This window comes from Protopterus annectens, chromosome 2.part0, assembly GCF_019279795.1.
Source record: "Protopterus annectens isolate FY-2018-M chromosome 2.part0, PAN1.0, whole genome shotgun sequence".
Classification (NCBI taxonomy): domain Eukaryota; kingdom Metazoa; phylum Chordata; order Ceratodontiformes; family Protopteridae; genus Protopterus; species Protopterus annectens.
Window position 1 is genome coordinate 880,577,734 of NC_056728.1, and position 23,475 is coordinate 880,601,208.

Consider the following 23,475-nt stretch of genomic DNA (forward strand, 5'->3'; position numbering starts at 1 on the left):
GGTTTATGTAGAGATAGTTAAGATGTAGAGTACATTGTATATTTATAGAGTTTATTGTACAAGGCCACTCTAATAAGCCTTGACTGATTAGTCACACTTACCAATTGGATAATAATATTGCACAGTAATAATTGGACACCCTTTTAAAGGCCTTTGGGTAGCTGATAATTATTAGCTGGTGGTGGTAGTAATTACTACCATATACTCTGGGTAAAGGGGCCCCAACTGGAGAATCTGTGACAGCCTTTCCCAAGAGTGTCTGTGAAGTTGTATAAATACTTATCTCAAAGTGTGTGTGTGTGTGTGTGTGTGTCAGCTACTTGGGCAGGGAAAAAAAGCACTGGTTGGATAGAGAGGGTACTGGAGGTTAGCTTGCCAGCTAGGCTGAGATCTGGACCCTATAGCTGTGCCAGTGGGGAGTCTTATTGGGGACCTGGGGAGAAAGGGAGCGACCAGCCCCAGACTGACTGTGATCTCTTTGTGCACTTAAGGGAAACTGTACTTTACTGAATGTATTTGTTATCCTTTCCTCTTATATGAGATGCCCTCACTGGTGTTAGATTTGAGGATTGATGCTCCTTGATTGCAGGGCCAGGGTGCGGGCATCACACATAAGTGTAAGTAAACTTTAAAAAAATTTGTAGTAGATTCAATATATGACACAAATTCATTAATGGTTTCTTCAGGTCCATCCCATAAACTAAACATATCATCCAAAAAGTGGGGATAAAACCTCGTATGTTTGTAATAAATAGAAGGGAACACATATTTCTTCTCCCATTGCAAGACAACAATATTGGCATATAGGCCACCACAGGCTGGGCCCATAGCCACTCCCTCTTGTTGTGAATAAATCTCATGGTTAAATAAAATAATATTATTTTTAAGAACAATTTCAATGAGATGTGTATAGAGCAGAACATCAAAATGTTCAATGTTTTTTCATAAAGAAACTCAGTCAACCAATCTACACCTGAGTCATGAGGTATTACAGAATCATCATTCTCTTTCGGCTTTTCCCATTAGGGGTCGCCACAGCGGATCATCTCTTTCCATTTCTTCCTATCCACTGCATCTTGCTCTGTCACACCAACTGCCTGCATGTCCTCTCTCACCACGTCCATAAACCTTATCTTAGGCCTTCCTCTATTCCTCTTACATGGCAGCTCCATCCTTAGTATCTTTTTCCCAATATACCCATCATCCCTCCTCAGCACATGTCCAAACCAACGCAATCTCGTCTCTCTTGCTTTGTCTCCAAACTGTCCAACATGAGCTGACCCTCTAATATACTGATTCCTAATCCTATCCATCCTAGTCACACCGATTGCAAATCTTAACATCTTTAACTCTGCCACATCCAGTTCTGACTCCTGCCATTTTGTCAATGCCACTAATTCCAACCCATATAACATAGCTGGTCTCACTACCCTCTTGTAGACCTTCCCTTTCACTCTTACTGGTACCCGTCTGTCACAAATCACTCCTGACACTCTTCTCCACCCATTCCACCCTGCCTGTACTCTCTTCTTCACCTCTCTTCCACATTCACCATTACTCTGAACTGTTGATCCCAAGTACTTAAACTCGTCCACCTTTACCAACTCTACTCCCTGCATCCTCACCATTCCTCTACCCTCCCTCTCATTTACACACATATATTCTGTCTTAGCCCTGCTGACCCTCATTCCTCTGCTCTCTAGAGCATATTTCCACCTCTCCAGAGTCTCCTCAACCTGATTCCTACTCTCACTACAGATCACAAAGTCATCTGCAAACATCATAGTCCACGGGGCCTCCTGTCTGAACTCATCTGTCAACCTGTCCATCACCACTGCAAATAAGAAAGGACTCAGAGCTGATCCTTGATGTAATCCCACCTCCACCTTAAACGGATCTGTCACTCCCACTGCAGTCCTCACCACTGTCACACTACCCTCGTACATATCCTGTACCACTCTTATGTACTTCTCTGCCACTCCCGACTTCCTCATACAATACCACAACTCTTCTCTAGGCACCCTGTCATATGCTTTCTCCAAGTCTACAAAGACACAATGCAACTCCTTCTGACCTTCTCTGTATTTCTCCAACAACACTCTCAGAGCAAACATTGCATCTGTAGTGCTCTTTCCTGGCATGAAACCATACTGCTGATCACTAATCATCACCTCCCTTCTTAACCTTGCTTCCACTACTCTTTCCCATAACTTCAAGCTGTGACTAATCAGTTTTATCCCTCTGTAGTTACTGCAGCTCTGCACATCACCCTTATTCTTAAAGATAGGTACCAAAACACTTTTTTCTCCACTCCTCAGGCATCCTCTGACTTTCCAAAATTTCATTAAACAATCTAGTTAGAAATTCCACTGCCATTTCTCCTAAGCACCTCCATGCTTCCATTGGTATGTCATCTGGGCCAACAGCCTTTCCATTCTTCATCCTCCTCATAGCTGCCCTTACTTCCTCCTTGGTAATCTGTTTCACTTCCTGATTCACTATCCCCACATCATCCAACCTTCTATCTCTCTCTCATTCTCTTCATTCATCAGCCTCTCAAAATACTCTTTCCATCTACTCAACACACTCTCCTCTCTTGTGAGTACCTTTCCCTCACTATCCTTTATCACCCTTACATGCTGCACATCTTTCCCAGCTCTGTCCCTCTGTCTAGCTAATCGGTACAGGTCCTTTTCTCCCTCTTTAGTGTCCAATCTCTCGTACAACTCTCCATATGCCCTATCCTTAGCTTTTGCCACCTCTCTCTTTGCCATGCGCTTCATCTCCTTATGCTCATGTCTACTTTCTTCATCTCTTTGACAATCCCACTTCTTCTACGCCAGCCTCTTCCTCTGTATAATCTCCTGTACTTCCTCATTCCACCACCAGGTCTCCTTGTCCTCCTTCCTCTGTCCAGATGTCACACCAAACACATTTCTAGCAGTCACCCTTACTAGTTCTGCTGTAGTTACCCAGCTATTCGGTAACTCTCCACTGCCTTCCAGTGCCTGTCTTAACTCTTCCCTAAACTCCACTTCACAATTACCCATTTTTAACTTCCACCATTTAATCCTTGGCACAGCTTTCACACTCCTCCTCCTGTTCTTGATCACCAACGTCATTCTACATACCACCATTCTATGCTGCTTAACTACACTTTCCCCAGCCACCACCTTACAGTCTCCAATCTCCTTCAGACTGGCCCTCCTACATAGTATATAATCAACCTGTGAGCATCTTCCTCCACTCTTGTACGTCACCCTATGCTCCACCCTCTTCTTAAAATACGTATTCACCACAGCCATGTCCATCCTTCTCACAAAATCCACAATCATCTGACCTTCTGCATTCCTCTCCTTAACACCATACCTACCCATCACTTCCTCATCCCCTCTGTTCACTTCACCAACATGCCCATTAAAGTCCGCTCCAATCACTAGTCTCTCACCCTTGGGTACACTCACCACAACTTCATCCAACTCACTCCAAAATTTCTCTTTCTCATCCATCGCACACCCAACTTGTGGAGCATATGCACTAACAACATTCATCATTACACCATCAATTTCGAGCTTCATAAACATCACTCGGTCAGACACTCTCTTCACGTCTAAAACACTCTTGGCATATTGTTCCTTTAGTATAACCCCTACCCCATTTCTCCTGCCATCCACACCATGATAGAACAATTTGAACCCGTTTCCTAAACACCTAGCCTTACTTCCCTTCCATCTGGTCTCTTGCATGCACAATATATCAACCTTCCTTCTCTCCATCATATCAGCTAGCTCTCTTCCTATACCAGTCATACTGCCAACATTCAAAGTTCCTACCCTCACTGCTACACTCCTAACCTTCCTCCTATCTTCCTGCCTTCGGGCATGCCTTCGCCCTCCTCTTCTCCTTCGGCCAACAGTAGCCCAATTTCCGCCAGCACCCTGTAGGCTAACAGTACTGGTGGCGGTCGTTGTTAACCCAGGCTTCGACCAATCCGGTATGCAATTATGAGAAGTTCTCCGCATCAGTAATTTTTGGCAGAAGTTTTACGCCGGATGGCCTTCATGACGCAACCCTCCCCATTTATCCGGGCTTGGGACCGGCACAAAGAAATGCACTGGCTTGTGCATCCCCAGTGGCTGGGTTATGAGGTATTACAGAATAAAGATCCTTAATTTCAACTGTTATAAAAACATATGAATCCTTAAAAGGTATCTTATTTATTAACTCTAGAAAGCTCCATGAATCTTTGCATATATGGGGTTCACTCCATTTATTAGTAGTATTCACAGGGAAGCTTGTCAGACAAAGCTGTTACATGAACTGAATTTATGTGTTCCAAGAGTATTCAAAAATAAACCTAATATGGCAACAGGAAATAGAAATATGTAACAACTGAAGAACCAGAAGAAACCTATTAGCAAAGTATACAAAGCTGAAAATCAGTCAAATGTAAAGAAAGGCAATTTTATATATATATATATATATATATATATATATATATATATATATATATATATATATATATGTATATATATATATATATATATATATATATATATATATATATATATATATATATATATATATATATATATATATATATATTATTTTTTTTTTAATATGTTTTACTCCTTTTGCCTGCCAACTCTCACACTCTTGCTCTACTTGACCATTTGTTCCCATTACTGGGGTGATTGCCAAAAAGAGGGGCCATCACTGAGGCACCCATCAGGAGTGATGTGTTGTGTTGTTTTTCTAGTCACCCCTAACACCCACATACGAGTGTTCATGTCCATGGGGTTGGAGTGCAATGTTCTTTTATTATGCATGTCACATCTCTGTCTGATGTGATTGGTTGAACAAACCTTCTTTGCAGGCAATCAGTCATGAGGGACTTGGGCACTCAGGTTGATAGCAAACTGACTTTTAACCACCATATTGCCTCCATTGTATGGAAATCTTTCTACATGGCCCACGTCATTAGTAAGGATATCTCATCCAGGGACAAGGAGGTCATAACATCCCTGTACTCCTTCCTTATAAGACCCATTTTTGAGAACAATGTCCCTTTCAGCATGTACCTCACAAAGCACATGCAGCAGCTGGAGAGACCTCAAAGGTTCCTCACCAGGAGAATCCAGGACCGCAAATATCTATCATACACAGATAGGCTAAAGGCCCTGCCCTCTACTCAGTCTCATACAGACTCCTCAAAGGTGACTTCTGTCTGGCATACAAAGAAATCTCAGACCCCACCTTGATGGGACTGCTGCATATCCGCAGGTCAAGCTTCACTTGATTAACCTGCACACGCAACCTCAACCTGGTCTGTGACATCAATGGGACTTGTTGGTGTGACAGATTTGTGTGCCAGAGACTCCCCCTTCTGTGGAATAGACTCCCTCTCCACGTAAAGCAGAGTACCTTATTAACCCTGTTTAAGAGCAACCTGGATGACTGGATGGGGAACAGAAAATACACCCCTGGGATTCTACCTGTGTTCCTGCTGGACAAGGGCATTGGGTGCTGACTTGTCAGAACATGGGCTAAATTCTTGGCTAGGGCTGTAAGGGCTTCAGGGCCAATAACCTAATAACTTCCTGTGATCCTATGATATGACCGTCAGTCTCCACTGGGAATTCTGTCATGGAACATTTTTTCATGAACACACACCAGTCATCCCTCTTCCTAGAAGATAGCCAAACACGCATCATTCCTCTCCATCCACATATCAGGGAACATCTAAACCAATAGTCAAGCTCAAGGCATCTGAGTCCTAGTCAGGGATTTATCCCTGTCTTGCGATGGCGCTGTTCATGATGCAATAAGACTGTAGTGTTAAAGTAGCAGAATGCCTTAAATATGGGAAGCTGAGACATATAAAATAAGTAAGTTGCGAGTAAAAGAGTAACATTATTTATGAAATTCCTTTTTTTAAACAGGAAAATGTTACTAATGTTATCAGCATTATAGGAAATCGGAGGAAAGAGACCATTTATGAATACTTTTTGATACACAAAACAAAAATGAAATAGACATTTACACATGAAAAGTTATATTAATTATATATAGGACCGGTTTAGTCAGATATTCCAAAACAAATTGTTGCAAGCCAGAACAGTTCACCTTAGAATACATAGTGGGTTGTGTTTGTCAGTAATTTCTTTATTGTAGTGCAAAGTTATAGTAAGTGTTAGTGTTGTTTCATAATTTCGTGGTGTCTGTGTGGAGTGGACAAGAAACACCTCAACATGGGATGGTTGCATCTGGACTTGACCCTGAGTAAAAATGTATTTTTTGCTGCGCCCCCCCCCCCCCCCCCCCCCAGGTTCAATGTGTGTGTTTTTCATGTCTGTGTTTAACATGTCTAGTTTATGTTTGGAAGGTTGTACGTCGACTTTTCACTGGTATAGCGTCATTGTACTGTTATACTCTGATAATGTACAATATGCTACTGATGCCATAGCATTCCTCATTTGCCTGATTGTATGTTCTATTGCTTTTTTTCCCCCAAGATTGTTCAGGCCATTCTCTGTTTATCTAGAAGAATCCAAGACAGATGTGCTGCTGCTCCCTCCCCTTTATTGTCTTTGTCATCCATTTCTCCACCCCCCTGTGGGCACTACATAATGCAAATAAGGGGAGGCACAACTCTTTGCAAGTGTGTATCAATCTGCATTCAGACTGTGTGATTTGAATGTTTTTCTGGTTACCTACAGCTTGGATTCTCTGCCGTCCCTTTTCTTTTCTTTTTTGATTGTATCCCTGAATGTGTCTGATACTCTGCATGCTAGTTGAGTAGGCTCATACCTGTGAGTCTTAAGGAATTGATCATAGTGATGCAAAAGATATTCACTGCATTCAGAAGTTAAAAATACAATAACTGAGAATGTTCCCCTTACTCTGAGGTACGGACACCTCGCTTGGACAAAGGATATATATAGGTAGCAGTTACGGATACTATAACTGAGAATGTTCCCCTTAGTCTGAGGTATGGACACCTCTCTCGGACAAAGGATATATATAGGTAGCAGTTAGGGATACCATAACTGAGAATGTTCCCCTTACTATGAGGTACGGACACCTCTCTCGGGCAAAGGATATATATATATGTATATATATATATATATATATATATATATATATATATATATATATAGGTAGGTAGCAGTTAGGGATACCATAACTGAAATGTTCCCCTTACTCTGAGGTACAGGGATCTCACTTGGACATAGGATATATAGGTATCAGGCATGTGAGGTGCACAATATACACAGCCAGGCTGCAGGAAGCCCCAAAACATGCTATAAACAGCAAAGCATCACGTTTCAACTTTCATTGTTTTCTAAGATTGCTGCAGTTATGTCTTTGAAGTTCTGGGGCTACAGCCCCACTAATTCTAGCTTTGCCCTTGTGTGGGGCTCAGATTTCTGTCATGGAGCCCCGTATAATGTAGGTTGTTATTTTACATCTCATGTAATTAGTGAAAATCAAAGCAGATTGCCTGACTGTAGTGTAATTAGATGGTACTCATACTTATCAGACTCTGCTCACAGGTCCTAGGAAATAACTTAATCCATGTTGACCAAACATCAGTGGTCTCATCAGCAGTTTTGTGTACTCTGAAAGGTTGTAAGTTATTTGTGAAGTTGTTTATTGCCCGTATTGCTATACTCCTACTCAATAGGAGTCAGTCTTTTTACTTTATTGACAATATTTTGGGGTGCTGGACTGGTGCACTTGAATTTTTTTCTTTTATTTGTGGAATGTTTAAATAAAATTCTAACTTTTTATCTTGTTACAGAATGACGTAATACTTTTTTGGATGAGAAAGTAAGGAAGTCAGGAAGCAAGTTGTTTACTACTGTTTTAATTACATCAGTAATAATTATGTATTGATTTACAGAAGTATGCATCCCAGAGAGTTAAAGAACAACAGAGTTAAAGATCACTGTGTGAAGAAATGAGATTTGACTAGTGAAGAAAAGATTTTAGTGCATTTTGAGATGGCTTTTACAGAAGATTTCTTAGTAAGCAGTATCCCGATCAATGAGTGTTTAACGTTTTAAGTGTTATAAGAGCAATATATAAACTGAAATTGAGTCAGTGAAATTAAAACCCATGAACAGAATTTATCCAAGGGTTTGAAATGTAATATTAATAGTTTGGATATCAGAGAAAATCATTACAAATTAATAGATGCATTTAACATCCTTACATGATCTAGAATGATGATTTGGTAAATAATCAAGAGTCATTAATAAAAGGGACCTCCTATTTTCCATTATTTTCTGCATTTATCATGGTGTTGCATCAACTGCTGCCATTGTTCTTGATTTGTTGCCACTCTCCTTCCTCCTTTGATGCTCATGCCTGACTGGCCCAGGTCTTCTCTCAAACATTCCATTTGCTGAATGCTGTCATTTCCTGTTGCCTTCTTCCTGTCACCTCCAAATCTTCTTCACCAGATTATCTTCTGCTTTTCTGCGCATGTGCCTGGGTCACCATAGTCTGTTCTCTGTGACCTGTGCAATCAGAGCTACTTTTGCATCTGCCCTGATTTCTTTGCGTGTTCCAGAATGTATATCCTATCGCACATCTCAGACATATCATCTCCATCACCTCTAGCATCATCATCTGCTCTCCTTTCACTGCCCAGGTTTCTGTACAATACAGTAATACTGGTTGAACCACTGTTTTACATGTCTTATGTCTCAGCTTCTTCTGTCACATTCTTTTATCGTACACTTCCCCTGATTCTCTGTGCCATTTGGCTGCAGCTTTGAGCTCCTCATTTTAACTTCCCTTCTCAACTATCTTCACAGAAACTGCTGTTAACCTGTTCCACTGCTTTCCCTTTTATCTTAATTTTCGGCTTCTTCTGAATTTCATCATTTGTTGCCTTGACTACTGTCTTGTCAATAGTTAGTTTCTTCCCACGTGCCTTCAGTTTTGGATTCCATTCCACTAAAGTTTGCTGATTTACCAAAGTTCTTGCACGGAGTCTACTTATAATGCCACCTTGTTTGCATACAGAAGCTTTGTTGATATATCCCCTCCAAATTGTTTGATAACATAGTCCTTCAGCAGTATGATTAGCAGTAGGCTCAGAGCTGAACGCTGATGCACACCCTCTGTGAGTCCAAACACTGTATGTACTTGTGTCGCTGTATACCTGTACATAGCCTGCACTAATTCTACCAGTGTTTATGGGACTTTGAACCATTGCAGGACTGCCAAAATCAGCTTTCTTGGGACCTTGTCATATATTTTCTCCATGTCTGAGAATACCCAGTTGGGCTCTTCTTATCTGCAGCTTCTTCTCAATTATCTCTGTCACTACAAGCATTGGGTCAGTTGTGCTACATCCTGATCTGAGTCCAAACTGTTCATCTCCCATCTTACTTTCTGTTACTCTGTGTATTCATTTATCATTCACCTCTGCAACACATTCTGGAAGCATGACAGGAGCTTGATACCCTACTGTCCACAGTTGCGAATGCCACCTCTGTTTTTGTACACTGGAACTGCTCTGAGTACTACCTGGAGCCATTTCTCCTGTAATTAACCTTGTGATGAAAGGAGATAATGCCAGCACAGCTAGCTGGAATTTTGTAAATATATGTCATTGATGAATATCGAAATTATATATATATATATATATATATATATATATTAGATGCTTGTGTTACAAATGTATTATAACTGTATGTCATGTGTATATCAAACTGGTTTGTACAGACATGTGTGCTGAAAAGGTATTTTATAAAGTGTGTGTGCTTGAAAAGCATCCAGAGTGTGTCCTATGGAGAAAGAACAGAAATGTATATGCACTAGTGTAACTGTTTAAATGTATATGTTAACAGAGGAAACTGGAGGCCTAACTTCAATCAAGCAAACTTTAGGAAAATAGTTGAAATTAAATTACTTTATAGGCTATGCAATAAAAGATGATATCTTTCAGTTTTCAGTGCAGCTAGAGACATGGAGTCGGTGCTGAGAAGTTTTCTGAATTGTCTTTGGAGTGAACAAAACATCTGAAAGCATGAAGGAATGCAATGTTTTATGACTTCTAGCATCTGTCAAAAGATCTGAGGTCTATGTATTTTCACAGGTAGATGCTAAATACTACCAGCTTCCAGCAGTGAGGGTTTCACCTGGGAACTAAGAGTCAGATGACAAGAAATAATGTCATTCTACAAGCTATCCCAGCAGTAATATTGTAGATATTAATTTGAGAAGTCTCTTAGTGAAATAGAGCATTCTGTATTCTGTCTTGGACCTGACAACAGCTAAAAGATCCATTCACCACATCTGCCATGCTGTTTGTAAATTCTTAGATTATAGTAATTTTTCTTAGATTCAGTCAGGAATATAATAAAGCTTAGTTTAGATATTTTTCTTTATTTATTTGAGACTGTCCTGCAATGTTGTTTTAAATATTTCCTGTGATTTTGAACTCTGATGTCACTGTGTGTGTGTGTGTGTGTGTGTGTGTGTGTGTGTGTGTGTGTGTGTGTGTGTGTGTGTGTGTGTGTATATATATATATCTATATATATATATATATATATATATATATATATATATATATATATAGGGTTTACCTTTGAAACGTTGAAATGCAACTTGTCGAAAGTCACTTGCATGGAAGTAAGTTTTCAATTTGACAGTTAGCTGAAAAAAATGCAATGAATGTGCAGTGTGCGGATGCACATTGACATTTTCTCATTGCAGCTTCGGCATTGTGGGTGCGGAGTGCACTGTAGTGGGGATCGGGAAATTGATCCCTTCCCTACTGTAGTGCGACCTCAGAGTTAGAATATTAAAGTAGGGGGTGTGGGGGGCACAGCCCCCAGATGGGGGGGATGCAGGGGGCTTGCCCCCCCCGCATTACATTGTGTTTGACATCTGAGTTCGAAACTCAGCGAATCTGCAGTTCATTTTGCTGAGTTTCGAACTTCAGAGACGTTCAACAATCTGGATTCAACTTTTTGGGTCGCCCAACTGGCTGTTCGTAAAGTTAATTTTCAATATATATATATATATATATATATATACATTATCTTCTATTACTTATTATTAAATATATTTAAACCTTTCATTGTGGCTGATGTGTAAAGTTTAGAGAGTACTTGCATATTTATTTGGTGACACTGTGTGGGCCAATCCTGATAGCCTTGCTCTTGGTCAAACTACCATTTGTGTTAATATTAATATTACACAGTTAAGGATTGGGCACACTTTGTTAAGGATCTTAAAGTAGCTGATATGGAGTTGACTGGTGGCATTGGTAACTACCTTATAGTCTGGGTAGAAGGGGGCATAGCTGGTAAACCTGTGCCAGCCTTTCCCAGGTGTGTGTGTGGGTGTGTGTGTGTGTGTGTGTGTGTGTGTGTGTGTGTGTACGTGTGTGATTGTGTGAGCTACTTGGGCAGGAACATGAAGCACTGGTTGGACAGAGAGGCTGCTGGGGGCCTTAGTTTGGTCACTCAGCTGAGATCTCAACTCTATAGCTCTGCCAGTGGGGATTCTTATTGGGGATATGGAGAAAGAGTGAGAAACCAGCCTCGGACTGACTGTTGTCTTTGTGTGCTTTTAAGGGAAACTGCACTTGATGCAGAGAGCTGCATCTGGAAATACTGTGTGTGTGTACCTGCTATCTTCCCAGTGAACATCCCGCATTGGTGACAGTGGTGAGGATTGAGGCTCCTTGATTACTGGTCCAGTGGTGAGGCATCACACACCTATTAACTTGATCATATTTCTCGTGACTTTGTCTGAGCCAGCTGCTTTCCCTGACTTCATTTTCCTTAGTGCTGTTCTTATTTGTTCTCTGGTGAGTTGTTCTTCCTGGTCCTCTTTCATCATAGGCTGTGTCTGAAGCAGTACAGCTTCTGCTAGGTTCTTTCATTCAGAACCTGCTGGAATACTCCTCCTATTTGCATTTGATGCCCTGTGGACTGGTGAGCAATTTGTGGATGGCATCCTTATGAAGGTGCATGGTTATATATTTGTATAAAATTCAGTATACAATTATTGACTATTTTAGATAAGGTATGATTCTCAAATTGTATTTTCTTAACTTATGTGTGGTAAATTGTACTGAATACAATCGAAAATAGTGGTCTGTTACTTTAAGTTTTTTAGATGGAAAGTAGCGGGAAGTGATGTAAAAATTCTGCTTTGATGATTTACTTTGAATTCTCTATAAATACTTGTCTTAGAAGTGCATCTGTTATTCTGAAGAAGTCTTATTTGAAGATGAAAGTGCTTAATGATTGTAATAAAATTGCAGTTTACTTTTTCCTCTGAATGTTCTGTGACCTCTTTGGGTACCATAGCAGAGTCTTTTCTTTGTGGTGTCTGAAGAGCATCTCCCGGCCAACAAATGTTAAATAAATAAATAAATAAATAAATTCTCTCTCTCTATGTTTGCCATACAGTCTGATAGTTTCTTTATGCAATCTGCTGAGTCACTTTCCAGAAACTGGTATTAGCCTCTTTGTTAGTCAACCAGTACTCTTCCTTAGCCTGGACTGTCTTTTCAATCTCCCACTTTTTTCAGTACTTCTTTTGATAACTTCTTGGCTTTCTGCATACATCCATAAACATTCCTTTGCACATTTTTTCCATACCTGGATCAGACACACATCTGTTTTGTAGTTTTCACATATGCTGTTTTGAGATGCTGCCATTCTTCTTCAGCCTCGCCTGTTTCCTCCTCTTCCTGAGATGCTAAATGCCTAATTATTTCCTTGAACTCTTTTCTTCACTTCAATCAACTTCCAGGTCTTCAGCCTAGTATCTGTGACCTTAGAATCTTCTCTGTTTACTGTTTCCAGCTGCTTGTAGCCACTGGTGGTTTATGCTGGAGGCCAACTCTTTCACTGGGATGAATTTGCAATCTCTGATTCTCTATCTCTCTCTCTCTCTCTCTCTCTCTCTCTCTCAGTGCCCTTTTCCTTACTAGGAGAATGTTAACTTAAGCTGTATGTTGACCACTCCTATATGTGATCTTGTGACTGTCTGTTTTGTTGAGCCATGTGTTGATGGTCACCACCAAGCTATTTGACAGACAGAAGTCTAGGATTGTCTTTTCATCTTTATCCCTGTTGAACTACCCATGTTGATCCAGGTAGTCCCCCTTATCCTGTTCCATCTGTACTGATATGAGCATTCAGTTTCCCCATTATTAACACCAGCTTATGTTGTTCTGCTTTATCTTGTAGGTCCTGCAACTGCTTCCCAAATTAACTCTCTTCCTTTCTATTGCAATCCTCCTGTGGGCCGTAGAGCAGTATTCATAATCTCAACCTATGTTTTCACTGGTGTTTGATTGCCGTGAGTCTATTGGCACTTCTGATGTCACCCTAATTGTCTTCAGAAGGCTCTGTCTCAATACTGTTTTCATGCCATTTCTAGGTTATCCTCCCCTGAGTCATAGACTCGGGATCCCAAGCAAAGTGGTTCTAATGAATTGCCCATCCACCTTGTCTGCTGGATACTCAGGATGCCCGGCCCCTTCCTTACCATCATGTCATTCACTTGCAAGCTACATCCTGCCAGTGAACCTGTGTTTACTTCATGTTTGGGAGGTGATTTTGTTTTGCATCCAGCTTTCAGTCAACATAGCTATCCCAGGTAATCTAAGCTGAGCAACTGGACACCAGCTGGTCAGTAGCTTATTGACATAGGGCTGCTGGGCTTTATAGCAGGTACACATACTGCCCAATAGAGGCACAAATCCCCACCACCATTAGAATGGGCCCCTGGTGTAGGTCAAATCCTCAATCCAATACACTGGCAAATACCCATGCCTGTTTTTGCCTACCTTAATCAATGTGACCAAATCGCCACAAGACAACCTTTTACACCAGTGAGTGACCTTTCCTGTCATGGCACACAGTCAGTGATCCATGTTCTCCTACGTAGATGGTACTGAGCATCATACCTAAAGTGGTTGGTCTATACATCCCTTCCCCAATAGACACTACCTATAGTCTGTGCTAGTGCCCATAACCCTGGGTGGGGTGAGATTGAGGTGAAAATACCCATCATGTTTTTGTGTGGTGGGAGGAGCCCCACAGAGACACAGTGAGACCATGCAAACTCCACATAGGCATTAGCTGCAGGTCAGCAACAAACCTGCACCTTGCAGGTGAAGATTTTAACCATTTTCCCAACTGTGAATCGGATACATTTTGGAAAATGATTTTAAAATACGCATTAGTAGAAGTGCAATTTTAAGTGTTCTAAACAATCTATGTATAGTTATTTATGATAGCTCTAATTATTGTTATCTTAATACCATCTGGAAATCTGAATCATGAGGGCTTTTGACTACATTTCAGAAGAGTTTTTTTTTAAATAATTTTAGTAATTGTAACATATTTACAGTCTATATGTATAAAGGAGGAAGGAAGATTCAAAAAATGTTAACACTATCGACATTTTTCAGATCATCAAAAACTGAAATTCAGATGTGGTTTTCATTATATTTAATTAACATCTCCAATATGTCCCAACAAGAATATTTTATAATACTGTTTTCAGCTCTTAACTTCTTTACTTCTTTTTCATTATTTCAGAGAATAATGGATAATTCTATGGAATCACTGAATAATGAAATTGAGTTAGATTTCAGTTTTATAGTAACTACATTTCTAGCAACTGCTAGGAGACCCCAGAACATACAATATTGATTACAACAGACGATATTGGCGCATTTACCAAAATTATTGCTCCTGCAAGGTCAGATTTATATGTCCATATTGCCTTAATGAAATTATTTATATCCTTCCAATACTTATCAACTTTTCCACAATCCAGAAACATTTGTTATTTTACCACATCTCCAGCATTTAGAAATTTCTGACTCATTAAATTTTGACATTTGGAATGGTCAGAAGTTTTGGTTTATTTTGCTTTCTATCTAGATAAAACTACTAAACAACTATGCAGCAGGATTTATGAATATCATGTATGGATTAAAAAAACAAAAGTGCAATAAATGCGTATATTCAGGAATTCCTCATAGTATAGCAATTTCCAAAAGATTTTGTTTTTTGTTGTAGGCCATGTCCTGCATAATATCTAAGAATGAGACAGGGAAGAGGAACTTGATTATTTATAGCATAAAAGGCAAATTCTCCTTGATGCCTGTATAAATGCGAGTTTGAATGCAAGTATTAATTTTAATTATTTTAAAGCGCGGAGGATGGTGAAAACACAATGAATAAATTTACTTATTTTGTATTTAATACAGCATTTAAGTGTTTTGATTTCATTCAGTTTTAATTATTGCACATTTGTTGTCTACTGTTTGAACGTTGTTAGATTTTTGTTGACTTTTTTTAGTACTTGACTTGTTAGCTAATAGTATTTAATTGAGTTATTTTTTATTTGAATTTAGACACAGTAGTCTCAGCATTTTAAACAGAAACAAAAGTGCATTCATTAAGTCTTATTTTTCCTCAGCTGGTGATTTCTAGAAATGTTTTCCTTTGTTTGTTTTCTGAATGTTCATTTGGGAAACATCAGATAACATTTTTCCCTTTATTTGTGAAGTTATTTATGTTCCATACTGTTATATTCCCACTCAAAGAGGGTCTTTCTTTTCAGTTACTCTTGCGCTACTGTTTGTTTTATATTGTTTTAAATGTCATTCCCTAAGTCTGAAAATGTCTTTTAATATAACTGAAGTTGTTCTAATGGATACTTTATTTGTCTCTGTTAGGCAGCAATAATCTGATCATCCAAGAGCCAAGCTGAGGTCTTTGAAGAACTCTCAGAGTTATTCACTGCATTCCCCACGTTGCTGACTGACAAGGTAGTCATGGTTTGTAGTTTGTACTGACAATTTTTTTTTTACTGCAAATGATAAGTAAATTAATTTATTGCAAGTTTCCTCTCCAGGTTTTTAAGTTGATTTCTAATCTCCTTTTCCATGTCTTGTTAGACACACAAAATTGTGCATTTGTTGCCATAAGTATGCACAGTTCAAGAGTGTCTTTATGTGGTCTTCTGGTTCATATCATGTCTCTGAATAACTGGCATAATGGTTAAGGTGTTTACCTTACAGTTACAAGGTACAGGGTTTGATTCTCACATGGGGTAATTAGCTAGGCTTAAAATGGCCCAGAAGGGCTGTTAGCCTAGTACTAATCTATGAACCTATGAACCTATAAGATGTAGAGGTATCACTAATAAAGTTCAACTAGCTGATCTGGGAAAATATATATATTACTTAGACACACACACACACACACACACACACACACACACACACACACACACACACACACACACACACACATTTGTACTATAAGAAACTAAGATGATGGCCTCTGAGGCTGAAGAGCGCAGCAGCAGTAGAGGAGGAAGTACATGACATTCCTGTGCTCATGCTTCTGCATGGGAGCTTCCAGCTTGATATGAAACAACCTTAAGTTAAACTAGCTCTGTGGCATAGACAGATAAAAGCAGAACTATGACAATAACAAGTAGCTGGACAGAAGAGTATGCAATTAAGCAGATGATGCTGGTTTGTCCATTCTGATAGGGGAAGAAGGTTCAGTCCACCACTCTGTGAAAGACAATGTGTAGCATGCAGCAGCAAAGACTAGGGACACAGGGCAAACACTTAACATAAGTCAAGCCACATATGTATGGTAGCTTAGTCAGGCATGCCAGCCACTAGGGCTGGGATTCCATTTCAGAAGTATAAAACCCTAATCTCCCATGGTTGAAAGCCTTAAGCATGTATAATAAGCTGTGGCTTTCCAAAGGGATTTCTCTCCAAAAGGAGGGATATCTCCCATGATGACATGTGGCATGCTAAATCCAGGTAGTTAAATGGGATGAGAGATTCAACAGGAGGAATGGAGAGAGTCCTGATGTCAGGGAAATCTTGGGTAGAAAGGTTAAAAGGAAATATCAAATGAATGTGAACTTTTTCCTAGTCTGATATTGACAGAAAATATGTTGCTGAAGGTTTTCCTCTTGGGTATATTATGCTGCTGGCCATTTTGGGACAAATTGTAATGCTTGGAGTTTACCTGGACTTTCATAATGATGCATTACTATTTCTGCACACTATGAACATATTCATTTCATGATGGATGAGTGTCAAATGAAATTCATTCTCTTTGGTGTGGTTTAATAGAAAATTTAGAGGGTCTATATCATGTTGTCGAACTCTTAAAAGTTCAAACGTCATATGGCCGACACCATATGATCGAACTTTTAAAAGTTTGAAAGTTTCAGAGGAGATTTCTGTACAGTGTAGAATGGGAAGATTTCCCTTTTCTGCACTGTATTGTGATCTCAGAGTTGGTATATTTAAAGAGCGGGGAGTGGGGGAGTGTGGGGGATGCAGAGGGGCTTGCCCCCTCCTTAAACCATTCATGTAGGTTTTTTCTTTGGTTTATTTTTTTAATTACATTTTCAAACTTTTAAAAGTTCGATCATATGGTGTCGACCATATGACGTTTGAACTTTTAAAAGTTTGATAATCTAATATATAAGCAATTTTGAAGATTTATAGAGTGGTCTACTTAGATAAAGAAAAGTTGCTATTCCATATGAACAATTCCTATACATTTAAGCAGGTCTGATTTCTTTAACCTTCCCCTACTAATGTCAACATTCATGCTGGTCAAATCTGAGAAAGACTTCTTATTTGATTAGGCTGTATTTTTTTTCCTTCAACCTAGGCTTCTAAGACCCATACATAGAAAAGCCTTACCGAAGTGGAATACAAAGTAGAATAAACAAGTCTGGTCACATATTGATTGGAGATCCTGAGTGACACTGATTTTCTACTAATACAACATTTTGTCTTCTTATGGACAATTATAATAAGGCCTCTGGTCATAGTTAATTTGTTTTATAGGTTCATAGGTGTGTACTAGGCTAACAGCCCTGGAGTCTATATAAGCCTAGCCCAAGAAGATTCCCTGGCATCATGCCACCCAAAGTTAGTTCCCAGAAATGGATTCAAGAAACTTACCTCAAGAGAGAGTTTCTTAATTCCATTTTCAGTACGTATTAATGGAACTCCATATATTACATTTTTTTTTCGTTTATTTAACTATAAAATTGATGGAATACACAAGGAAAGGAAAGAAAGGGATATGAGGAAGGAGAACCTCACTCATACAATTTAAGCAACTGCAGCAACATTTCATTCCTGACCATAATCTGATGTAATTATAGTGTACAATAAAGGGCAAAAGCTATTTATAAATGCTTTCTGGAATGTGTGTTTCAATTTTTGTATGTTTATTGTTCACAAATTAAATGCTAAATTATCTTTTTTTTAATTTCCATGGTTGATTTAGTGTCTGTATTCATGTGTTCCGGAAGTTTCGTAACTAACTTAGGTCAGTATTTACAATTTGATTTTTCAGAGATATGCTGTATCAATTTCAGCTTTATATAGTCTATCAGTGAAAATTATCTATCCTCCCTTATTAGAACATGTAAAGTTTTCATGCCATAATAAAAAATTATTTGAAACTTCCATTAAGACTCAAAGTAAGAAATGTTGAAAAAGATTGCTGGTAGACCCAATGATGGACATCGGTACTGGGATGGAAGCCATAGGATGATGCTGAAGGGAGGAAAAAATCCTCAAAAAGTGCCACAAGTTCCTTAGATGGACCATATTATCTGACTACATGACTTGAAACAGTGTTAAATATATAGTATGAAATTGGATATCTCCAGGAAGTAATGTAAGCCATCGGCAGCAACCTTGAAAATTATTTCTGATGTATAAAGTGGTCAACATAAGAAATTTCAGAAGAATATTTACCAAACAGGAGATGGCAGGATGAGAAACCCTTAGCACACATAGGTAACATACCTGAAAAGCACTTAAACCCGGAAGGGGTTGAGGTGGACTTTAGGCACCAGGGATAGCTGAAAGGCACTTATGTTAAAGAAGCATAATGTGCTGTGGGGAACTACTAGACACAAGGGGTAACTAGTGAGCCTTAAAAGGGCTTTCTAGTCCTTTATCCTCCCATCTCCTAGAGAGGAGGATTAGTCATCTGTGCTGCCACTAGATAGCAGAGATTTTTGGTTAAAATGCATTAGTGAAATAAAAATCACTGGATCTGAACTCTGCACCCTTGGCACTCAAATCCCCTTCCCATAATCCACTGCACTAATAAATCAGTTAGAAGGGTGTTTTTTTCACATTTATTAAGGATGTCAGGCATTATGCAATGCCAGCAACAGTTCCTAACTTAACAAGGGTGAAGGACAGGGACCAGCAAGCATACCTCTTTATGCCATAGCAGAAGGTATCAGGATAAAAGCCTGACATAATGGTGTGACAAAATCATGGAGAGATTTTAATTATTCCTCTTACAAACATTGCAGATTGCTAGGATATCAGTATCTGTGCCAATCTCCATTTACTGAATGACAAAGGTATAAAAGTTAAATGTCTGGTGTTAAGGATTAACTGTAATTATCCATGAATTACTAGGGCATGGAAAAAGGAGACATGGTGGGCATTCTGACTACAAGTACAGATATGGGGTATGTGGTGTGTTTTATGTGCTTGTGTGGGTTTTTATTTTGTGTGTATATGTGTGGGAAAATTACTGAGATGGGTGGTGACTGTGCTTACATGATGTGGACATCACTGTTAATTGCAGGAAAGTACTGATCTGCACTTGTGTAGTTAACAGTGATTCATAGACTTTCAAATTAGCTGGTATTGAGGTGTTTCCTCACTGCAGCTAAACAGGGCCATTGTACTACAACCTTTAATATATGCATTTGGCTTCTTTATGAATCCCTGTGTCACAGTTGTAGTTCCTTAAATATATTCAGTTGAAATACCATTAGCTTCAGCCCACTTTTCCCACGTCTTTGTAAATAGCGCTTGATTGCCATTGTTTAATATGTGCCACTGCAAAAGTGTCTTAGATCCCTCAAACCGGAATACATGTTTGTGGAATTCTCCCTTGAGATCATAGAAGCACTTCAGGGGGTTACCTGTTGAGTTAGTTAAGAGGTGGGGCTACATATTAATTCTATCCCATCATTCCCTTTGGGACTGACTGATTAGCTTTCTAACCAGAGGATGCTGCCATATACAGCCATATGGGGCATTTACCTCATGCCAGGGCACTGACCCTGATACTGTTTAAGTATTCTTAGATATACCAGTCCATGGGAATATCCTCCTGGGAAATATCTGTCCTAGCCTTTCAAATATTTTGGTTTTGATAGAAGGCAACTACATATGTTTCTGTATGTGGAAGGCCACAGCCCGAATCTTGGAATATACCCAATGGAGGGAGATATTCTGAGGCCCATTCTCCCTAAAACATCATCATTTATAAGGTCCTGTACTCAAGTGAAGCTGAGATGGTTAACAGGAATTGGAATCTTTTTAATCAGGTGCAGAATGTGGGATATAATCATCACTTGAGTGACTCGAATCCTCCCTGAGATAGATTAAACGTTCTGCAACATAGGTGTAATGTTTGTGAACTCCTGCAAATCCTTTAAATTTGCCTCAACAGTGGAGCTGAAGGACCCACAGAGGAGAAGCAGACCCAAATACCTGTAAGATTATACTACCTAAATGCTATAATTATTGAAGTTAAAATCCACATCCCTGCATTTAGTTAGCACTGACTTGGTAAGATTACATTTGGGACCCAGGGTCCTGCTAAAAGAGTCCAAATAGATCTAACACCTTGTCCAGCACACTGTGGATTAATTGTCACTCAACAATGGTCAGGGGTAGAGGCAGTTGTGCCTAGAACCCATACCAACCTTTCCTGGACTAGAAAGTCCTCCATTAACCAAGATCATGAATGAGAGTTGATTATAAAGGGATCTAATTCAGTTAATAAAGGTTTCCCCAGTTAAGTGTTTCATGTGCATTGTAAAGAAAACCAAGTCAACTGAGTTGAATGCCTTCTGGGCTGTTTCTTCTTGAGGAAAGCCAACAAAGTCACCACCCTCACCCGCCATTCCTGCCAGGTATAAATCCATACTGGCCATCCTCAACTAATCATGGCAGAAGGGAATCTAACCAGGCAACTAGTATCTTCAGATCTAAATTAATCAATGAGATTGGGTAAACATTACTAACTTTGGGGATGAGTGAGATAACTACTTATTTATGGTCTGAGGGAAGATCTAGTGGCAACTCATTGGTATTGTACATCCTAGTGAGAACTGCCCAAAGGGGAGGTCCCATTCCCCATTTATAAAATTCCTCTGGAAGTTCATTGATTCCAGGGGTCTTAATGCTGCTAAGGTGACTGACTGTCTGCTGTGTCCATGCCACCATGAATTCTCAAAGACTTCAGCACACAAGGCTTGGCTACACTGTACAAGGAGGGTTAAAAGAAAAGGATTATCAGTAAAATGACTTCCTGATTTGTTTCACAAGCTCCTGGAGATAGGGAGAGCTGAGATATATATAGGGCTGTAGAGTTGGCTGCTTAAAGAACCAAACAATACATTTGTGGTCAGTCTCTATATTATTAGCTTGCTTTCCTTTATACTGACACACACATGGAAAAAAGTGTGGGGTGGAGCTGTAAGCTGCAAAGAAATGCAAAGACACAGAATCTGCACAGCAACAAAACTATTACATTCACTATAGGCCATCTCCAAATAGATAAATACATTAGTACATAAAAATAGGTGTTAGAAGGATGTCTCTTTCCCACATATTGAATTGGCAGTCAAAACTATAAAAAGTTTGCAATGCAGGAAATAAAAGAAGACAACAAAGCAGTACCAAGGACAGACAGTTCAGCCATCTGTGGTGCTCTGGTCCAACTTAGCTAAGCCTTCTGCTGACCAACATCATTCATCCAGTGTCTGAAAAACTTGAGAACATTTTTGGCCATGCCTTCTTGCTAGAAGGACTGGTTTTGTCTGGAGAATGCAGAATTCAGTGACTTTCATGACCCACTTGGGCATTGCCTTGTCCATATACAAAATTGCTTCACATGTCCCTCCCTGGAAACTGTCTTTTTGTTGTTCTGAGCCTGCCTGGGTCATGGTAAAATGCTACAGAGCAGAGAAGAGGAAGCTGTATGATTAAATGCAGAACAAACATGTTTAGGTTTATGTTTTGAAAGGAAGGAGGTGCTGCCATTACTGTTACCTTTAGAGCTACTGGCACCCTTATGGGGCTTGGACATGATGTAAGCAACATCACAGATTGATCTTTTCTTTGATGGTCTCATTGCCTTGTTGAGTGAGCCAGCCAGCCATTTAGCATTTAGATCTCACAAGCTTTCACTACATTTCCTTCTCAGTCTAATGACGTTCATCCTCCAAACCCACAATGCCATCTAACTAACTGCTCCTTAAACTCTGCCAAAACCCCTCTGCTTCTTGTAAATTACAGAGTGCCTCAGTCCTCACATTCCTTACTGCCGGCAGAGTACCACATACTGCTGGCAGAATACTTCGATCCTCCCATTCCTTACTGCTGGCAGAGTACTTTGATCCTCCCATTCCTTACTGCTGGCAGAGTATCTGAATCCTCTCATTCCTTACTGCTGGCAGAGTACTTATATCCTCCTATTCCTTACTGCTAGCAGAGTACCTCAGTCCTCACATTCCTTACTGCTGCACACAAGTTCCTTGTACTGCTGGCAGAATACTTCCATCCTCCCATTCCATACTGGTGGCAGAGTACTTCGATCCTCCCATTCCTTACTGCTGGCAGAGTACCTCAATCCTGCTGTTCCTTGCGGCTGGCAGAGTACCTCGATCCTCCCATTCCTTACTGCTGATATAGTACCTGGGTAGAGCAGGCAGACCTTAAATCCCCACCAGTTGCGTTTTAAAAGGGAGCAACATTTGTCATAAGCAGTAAAGCCATTGAGAGAAATCCCTTGTACAGCAGAGTTTATAGCAGCACCACTGTATTCCCTTGTTCTTCCAGCTGTACTGAATCCACCATACTGGCTGAAAAGAAAACAACCAGTGCATGTCTAGGATTGTCATCACTGGGGTCCTATCCAGTGTGTCCTTTGTATGACAGGGTTCAGGTGAATTGGAAAGCACACAACTCCTGTGAGGAGATAATCTCAAAAAGAGCAGAAAATCCTGTCAACCACTGTGGTGGGTATTGTCTCCAGGCAGGCATTGCCTTGATCTGTGCTCCAGGTTATCAATCTTTTCCTCCTGAGGACCTATTCACTTACTAGTTTAACAAATTAATAAGGAAAGTAGATATTTTTTTTCCTAGGGACATGCTTTTAGTTTAATAGATTTTTTTCCTACTATAAATTATTGTCAAATGTCTGTCTACTTTTTGACTTAATAGCTGCTACTGCTGCTGCTGTATTCTATGTGAGGTGTTCATTGTGAGCCTGCTCACATCTCAGTGCCATTTCTGACCCTACACTAGCAAAGCTTGCAACTTTCGAAGATTTGATGAAGTACAGGCTTAAAGTTTGCATGGTATAATAGAA

General features: G+C 39.7%; 1 long non-coding RNA gene across 1 annotated transcript in view; it reads left to right on the plus strand.

Annotated features, from left to right (window-relative positions):
* The window catches only part of LOC122793276, a 1,105,234-nt gene that overhangs the window by 951,861 nt on the left and 129,898 nt on the right, over positions 1-23,475 (plus strand). Inside the window, exon 2 of the long non-coding RNA XR_006363457.1 lies at positions 15,738-15,830. This is a non-coding gene — a long non-coding RNA (uncharacterized LOC122793276). The remainder of the gene's footprint in view (positions 1-15,737; positions 15,831-23,475) is intronic.